We start from the raw sequence: 7782 nt of genomic DNA, 5'->3' as shown, positions 1-7782 counted from the left end.
AGTCCAAATGATTCTTTTGCAGGATTTATCCCATTCTGTATTTAGAATGATAGAAAAATTCTACTTTTCTAGTGTAATATTAACATCAAAGTAAAATTATTTCTGAATGGTAAGAGTCAAAATTCCCCAGGGGACAGGACAAGGTGCTCTTGGAACATAATTGGCAATAAATGAGAGTATTTGACAATTGAAAAGTAACTTCTACCTCTTCCTTTTTAAACTGCTCTCAGGAGGAGAAAAATGTAAGTTAGTGTTCCTCCAAGATCAGACTTAAGCAATCAGCTTGTTTCAAGGCCAATAGACACCATGATTGAGTCACAAAACTGAAGTTTGAGTACGATTTGTGCTCCAAAGAAGAGTTAACGGTCCTCGGTAAGAGATTTTCTAGGGACTGGCAATTTGGGGACTCTGACACTTGCCCACCAGCCAAAGCAGTAGGATTAACACAGAGGTTCTAAAGAAGATATTGACAGTTAGCTTTGAGACAGATGTCACTTACATTGCTGTGCACAACAGGAAGAACGATACAAAACAACATGATTAATAACCAATGGGGCCCGAATCACTAGGGGCCCTTACACACACTTCATAAAGACGAACAAAAGCTGTCGCTGTAAGTAATGCAGATTTAGCCGTGAATGTTGCCCAGCGTGTCCTTAGCTGCGGCAACACATTGCTTTATTGTTGTTGGAGATTTTGCAGGGGAGATGAAGCAGGGGGAGAAACAAAGGCGATACAGAATGAGGCAGATGAATATTAGCGTTTTTATGTTTGGCTCATAAAGACACAGTGCCTATGGGTCAAGCAGGGAAGTATGCAAAGCAAGGATAAAGATGCTGTGTTATTGGCAGGGAAGGAGAGAAGATGGCAATTATTGAAGTGATTTCATTCTCTCTGGCTATCTTCTAGGGCACCATTATGAATACTAAATGAATTTCCATAAGACATCCATAGTTTTCCCTCTTCTCATCAGCTTATATGTTATAAGTCAGGAGACTCACCAAGGATAAATTACACCAAGGTTTAAAAAAACCACAATTATTGTAAAAACAACAAAGACCCACCATAGGTCATTTGATGAATTCCTAGAGGAATTATAAAAATGCTTGAGCCTTGAATCATACCTAGTGTTGCAGTTCTCATCATTGAGAAGTGTATTGTCCTGTCTAAGAATCAGTGCTGCTCCTGTGACTATTTCGAGATTTAGTCCCAGCCTTTCCTACCTCGCTAAGGCACCTAGAAATTTAATGTAAATATAAGGACTCCAAGAAGATGGAGGGTGTGGTGCTGCTACCGGAGCTTGTCAAGGAGAAAATAGGCTGATGAATAGATGTGAACTCTTCCAAGTGTTCTCCATCTCTCTCTACTCCTTCCCTTCTGAGTTTAAAGGGCACTGACATGTGTCAGATGCTGGGGAGATGGAGTTGAATAAGATGCCATTCATATGTGTTCAGACAAATGGAGAAGACAGACCTAGAAACAAATAACGATATGCTGGGAAATGGGTAAAGGGGCCACGTACATGATGTTCTCAAAGTACAGAGGCTGGAGAAGATGGCTGAACTAACCTGTCCCTGAGAGTGACACTTGGGCAGGATCTTAAAGTACAAGTAGGGATTTTCTGGCTTAACTAAAGAGTGAGAAGTCCCTTCTGGGAAGAAGGAACAGCAAGTAAAAATGTTTAGAGGCTTGAAATAGTAAAATGTATTCAGGGAACATCAAATGGGTCAGTGAGAATCCAGGCAGGACATAATGGAAGGCAAGTTAAAAATGGGCTGGCAAGAAAGCCTGAATCTCTGCTGAGGAGTCTGGGCTATTTCTTTTTTAATCCTATGGGTGGTAGCGTTGTGGTGAAGGCAGACGATAGGGTTAATGAGTCCCTGAGCCATGGCAAGCTGGGATTCAAGCAAACCAAAGATGGGGGCACTGAGGACAAAATAGGAGTTCTAGAAAAAGAAGTCTAAGCTGGCTACTGGTAGGTGGCCACTGATCTGATGACCCAGAAGGCAGCTGCTGTGTACATCAGTCAGGATTCAGCAGAAAATGAAGTCCACTCCCGTGGCTCAGGTGGAGAGACATATGAAGAACTACCTCAGGGTGTGAGCAGACAAGGGATGCGGAGGCTCTCAGACACTAGCAACAGCAAGAACTACACCCTGCACTGAAGAGACAAGGGAAAGACGTTATGAGTGGAGTCAAGTGAGGCACTGCCCAGAGGAGCTGTAATCATGAGGGACATAAATACTGCCAAAGCAGGAAGGGAGTGGGGAAGAAAAACCAGACCTCTTTCTTCTCCGGATCGTTGATTCCCTGCTGGTGCCTCCGTTGGTCAAACCCAACCAGAGTCAGCAGATCAGAGAGTCCAGGGGATACAGTTTATAAGACCCTCCTTCAGAGCTTAGACGGGCAAGGAAGTGTGAGGAATTTAGCTGAGCTGGAGTGAGGGCAAATAGAGAAGAACCAGTTCACTGTGTATCTGCTCTCTTCCCCTAAAGACCCTCAGGGAAGGGAAATCAACTCTGGAGTTCATCTTGACCTCTTTCTTTTATTGTCAATTAACCCATACAATATCTGTTTCAAGTCTTTTTGTTGGACAGATCCCTTTGAGAATCTGATGAAAACAATGGGCCCTCTCCCCAGGAAAACACAAAACAAAATAAAACACATATGGATACAGTTTTGTTTTGAGTTGAGGTCTCACTCTGTCACCCAGGCTTGAGTGCAGTGGCACCATCATGGCTCACCACAGCCTGATCTCCTGGACTCAGGTGATCCTTCTGCCTCAGCTTCCTGAGAAGCTGGGACTAAAGGCACGCGCCACCATGCCCAGCTTATTATTATTATTTTTTTGATTCGTTGTAGAGCTGAGGTCTTGCTATGTTGCCTTGGCTGGTCTTGAACTCCTCGGCTCAAGCAATCCTCCCACTTTGGCCTCCCAAAGTGCTGGAATTATAAACATGAGCCACTATATCCAGCCATACAGATGGAATTTGCATTCAATTTTTATGTCCTCTAGAGCAGGCATGTCCAATCTGTGGCCCATGGGCTGCATGTGACCCAGGACAACTAGTCATGCAGCCCCACAAAATCTTTTAACATCATGTGTTTTTTAGTATTTATTTTCTTGTGATCCCATGTATATTTCCATTTTTGAAGTTCACAATCATGCCTTATTCATGACATCACTTTTTTGGCAGCACATACATTTGTGTGGAGCTGTTTTCAATTACGAAGCACATGAAGAACAAAATTTAAACAAACATATCTGACGAATACCTTGAGAACTCACTAAAAATTATGACCATTTTCATCAAACCAGGCATTGATAGATTAATTTTACAAAAATGAAATAAAATTTTTCACTAGTTTTATATTGTTCTCATTTTTCTAAACTTTATAATAAAATATAAAAAAGAAAATGTTTTATTATATATATACACTAACTATATCATATATAATTTATGTGAAGCCCAAGACAATTCCTCTTTACTTGATGCAGCCCAGGGAAGACAAAAGGTTACTCATTGTGGCCCAGGGAAGCCACAAGATTGGACACCGGTGTTCCAGAGATTTACTTTTCAGTAAAAAGTGAAAAGTGGTCTATAGACCAGCAGAATCTGCCTCACCTGGAGCTTAGGAATACAGGTCTCAGGTCCCATCCAGTGCCTCCTGGATCAGAATCTGCATTTTAGCAAATTCCCAAGTGGTTTATATACACATGAAAATTTGAGAAGCGTTGCTCTAGGAGTCAGCGGAACCCATCTTCGTCATGGCTGACTGAATGGATGTGGACACGTCAGTTAGGGTACACTTTAAGCTGCAAACAAGAAAACTCAACTGAACAGTAGCCTCAACAAAATGGGGGTTTTATTTTGCTGATGCAAAGTGAAATCTAGAAAGAAATTAGTCTGGGGTTGGTGTCTTGACTGTCCCGTTCTCCATCTGTATTTCCACTCAGTCATCTTTAGTTTGTGACTTTTGTCCTCATGGTTGTGAGATGAGGCCTAAGACTCAGGCATCATCTTTGCATTCCAGACAAAGGGTGTAGTGAGCAAATGGTTGAGCCCTTGTAAAGATCATGCCCAGAGCTGCTTCCCAGAAACATCGACTGACCATGACTTCATATAGCTGCCTGTAGCTGCAAGAGAGGCTGTGAGATAAAGTTTGTTTCTTACCCCAAAGAAAATAGGAGTTATGATAGTAATAAAAAAAGGGGGAAATTGATATTGAAGAGGCAATGGTCTGAACATGTCATCATTTACAATAATGAAAACGATTAGCTCTGAAGATCTCTTTCATTCCATCTCATATCCCTGATGAAAATCTGTTACGTGCATTCTGTACTGTGGGGTTGCCTTTGGCTTGTTTGTTTGATTTTTGAGTTGGGGCCTCACCCCAGGCTGGAGTGCAGTGGCACAACCACGGCTCATCACAGCCTCGACCTCGTGACCTATGATTTTTCCACCTCAGCCTCCCAAGTAGCTGGGACTATAGGTGCCTGCCACTCCACCTGGCTAATTTTTTGTAGAGAGGAATTATCTCTGTCCCTGTGAGGCCAGGCTGGTCTTAAACTCCTGTCCTCAAGCAGTCTCCTGCCCTCAAGCAACTTGACCTTTCAAAGTGCTGGGATTATAGACATGAGCCACTATGCCTGGCTAGGGTTGCTTTTAGTAAAATAAGGTGAAGTCAGGACTTCTTATCGGGGGCAAAATAGAAGGTAGAGATAGATAAGTGGAAGATAAAATTAAAAAAAAAACAGATCTATTTGGGCTCCAGTTATTCATAATTGGTAATAATTTCTTTGGGATTAGAACTGAAATATACTTTTACCTCTAAAGAAATAACTGCTTAAATAAAATCAAAATATACCTAAGAAGACAACTAAAAGCCACTTTAGATTTCTTAAAGAAATTGTGTTCAAATTTCATTTGTGTAGGCATTTGTGTGCTTTTCTGGAAAAAATGCCTACAGCTTTCACCCCCTTCAGTTAAAAACAGCTGCCTTAGAATGATTGCCTACAAGCAAATGACATGCTAATTCTGTATCTGCTGAGTTCTTTTTAAAATTTTTTATTTTATTTTTTATTGAAATAATTATACATATGTATGAGGTACATAGTGATGTTTTGATGCACATAATATATAGTGATCGGATCAGTGTAATTAGATCCATCATCTCAAACATTGATCATTTCTTTGTTTTGGGAACATACAATATCCTCCTTCTAGCTAAACTATTTAATATTTTATTGTTAGCTATAGTTATTCTGCGGTGGTATAGAACACTGAAACGTATTCCGCCTGTCTAGCTGTCATTTTGTGTTCTTTAACAAATCTCTCCCTAATTGTCCTTTCTTCCTACCCTTCCAGATTCTAGTATCCTCTGTTCTACTTTTTACTTCTATGAGTTCAACTGTTTTTAGCTTCCACATATGAGAGAGAAATGCGGTGTTTAACTTTCTGGTCCTGGCTTACTTCACTTAACATAAGGTCCTCCAGTTCCACTCATGTTGCCACAGATGACAGGATTTCATTCTTTTTTTGGCTGACTCGTATTTCACTGTGTATATATACACCACGTTTTCTCTGTCCATTCATTTGTTGTCACTTCTGACCATTCCTGTGTTCTTGACGCAAAGTACTCTCAGAATTCTTACAGCCCATTCAGACTCGTACATACTATTTCAAAGGCATAAAACTCTGATCTTTAAAAAAAAATTGTATTTCACATATTTCACTAATTCAGACAGAGTTTCTTCAATTAATTTAAAGTAATGGTTTTTACCAGATTCAGGTAGCCAGCTTCCATGTGATCTTTGAACTTCCTGTATAGCATTGCACAGTATTGTCTTAGCTATAACCTGGCTACAGAGATCTGAGTGCTAAGGAGACTTGGGTCTTAGATGAATATTTTGGATCCCCTCCCCCCCAAAAAATCATCACATTATTCCCTCAAAATCCTTTCAGTCTTTTATGGGTCTCCATGCAGGGACATTTGAAGAGGGGCTAGGGTGTTGGTTGGAAGGTTTTTCTTCTCTGAAGAGTCAGGACTCCCAGACTGGGAGGATAGACTTGGATGTAGATTTCCTGAAGGAACCTCGAACATGACAGTCAAGCTCAGCTGACAATGGTTGTCAATACAAGATTCTGCATTTAGGACTTCAAAACAGAGTTTAGACCAGCAGCTCTTGGAGCTAGAAGGACCCTCCATTGCAATATCATGAGATGGGGCAACAGGTATGTTCTAAGATATGTGTGGATTTTTGTCATTCTTGGTTTACTTTGCCATCTTCTCAGACCAAGAATATAGAGGAACACTTAATTGGGTGACTCCACTTAGGTTAGATGATTTATTCATTTAGCCTACGTTCACTCAGTAAAAACTTCACTGCTGTCTCTCTGCTTGAGACGGGATGGAGGATGAGAAAATACAAAGATGAATAAGGCCAGTTCCTGGCATCAAGTGCTATCCATAGATATAACTGTTTATATTAGGAGGTATATGCCAACTGCTAAAGATTTTGCACATCTGTACATTTTTTCCATACTCACCTACAACCTGATCTGATGCTGAATACATACAATACAAAGCTATGAGATTTTGATTCAGCTTTCTACTTCATAGATATGTTAGAAAAAAGGATAAATAGGTTAAAGGGATAAAGAAGGATAAATAAAGTTAAATACCCAGATTTAACCCCATTAGTAACTGCTGGTTTTAAGTAATCTGCATTAAATACAGTCGTCCTTTGGTATCTGTAGGGGATTGGTTCCAGGACTTCCTTCCAATACCCAAATTTGAGGATGCTTAAGTCCCTGATATAAAATAGCGTAGTATATGCATACAATCTATGCACATTCTCTGTGTATAGTCATATGCCACATAATGACATTTTGGTCAATGATGGATCACATATCTAGTAGTGGTCCCATAAGATTATAATATTGTATTTTTACTGTACCTTTTCTGTGTTTAGATACATTTAGATGCACAAACATATACTTTCCACTGTATTATAATTGCCTGCAGTATTTAGCACAGTAACATGCCAGACAGGTTTAGAGCCTAAAAACAATGGGGCATACCATGTAGCCTAAGTGTGTAGTAGGCTATGCCATCCAGGTTTGTGTAAGTACACCCTGTGATGTTCATTTAATGACAAAATTGCCTAAGGACTCATTTCTCAGAATGCATCCTTGTTGGTAAGTGACACATGACTGTATTTTAAACCATCTCTAGATTACTTAGAATACCTAACACAATGTAAATGGCATGCAAATAGTTGTAATACAGTATTATTGAGGGAATAATGACAAGAAAAAAATCTGTATGTGTTTGGTATAGACATAATGTTTTGAAAAATACTTTTGATCCTCAGTTGGTACATGGATGTGGAAATTACAGATGTGGAGGTCGACTGTATTTACTGAGATGTCTTTTCAAGTCTAAATAAATTGTGAATACCAGGTTTGTGCAGGCCCTGCAAATTTATAATATCAATGCTTATTTCAACCATCTTGATACAGCTGGATGGCAATTTTTGAGAACTACAGTATTTGTTTCTATACACTTTTGTGTTCACTAAACACGCTCATTCCCACTTCATTTCTACATGTTAGCATAAACTCATCAGGATTATCAATATTGTGAAAGTTGATCATGTGAATTGTGTCATTCTTGTCACGCTCAACTAAAACAAAGTCGAGAGGCCAGAGGAAAAAGTGCTCAGGGCATACGTATAACATTGCTCCAAGAAGGTAATTTTCTGTCAGCCTGGCTGCT

This window comes from Carlito syrichta, unplaced genomic scaffold (genome assembly GCF_000164805.1).
Source record: "Carlito syrichta isolate Samal-C Ts95f unplaced genomic scaffold, Tarsius_syrichta-2.0.1 Scaffold287937, whole genome shotgun sequence".
Lineage (NCBI taxonomy): Eukaryota > Metazoa > Chordata > Mammalia > Primates > Tarsiidae > Carlito > Carlito syrichta.
Note: the sequence above shows the minus strand (reverse complement) of the source record.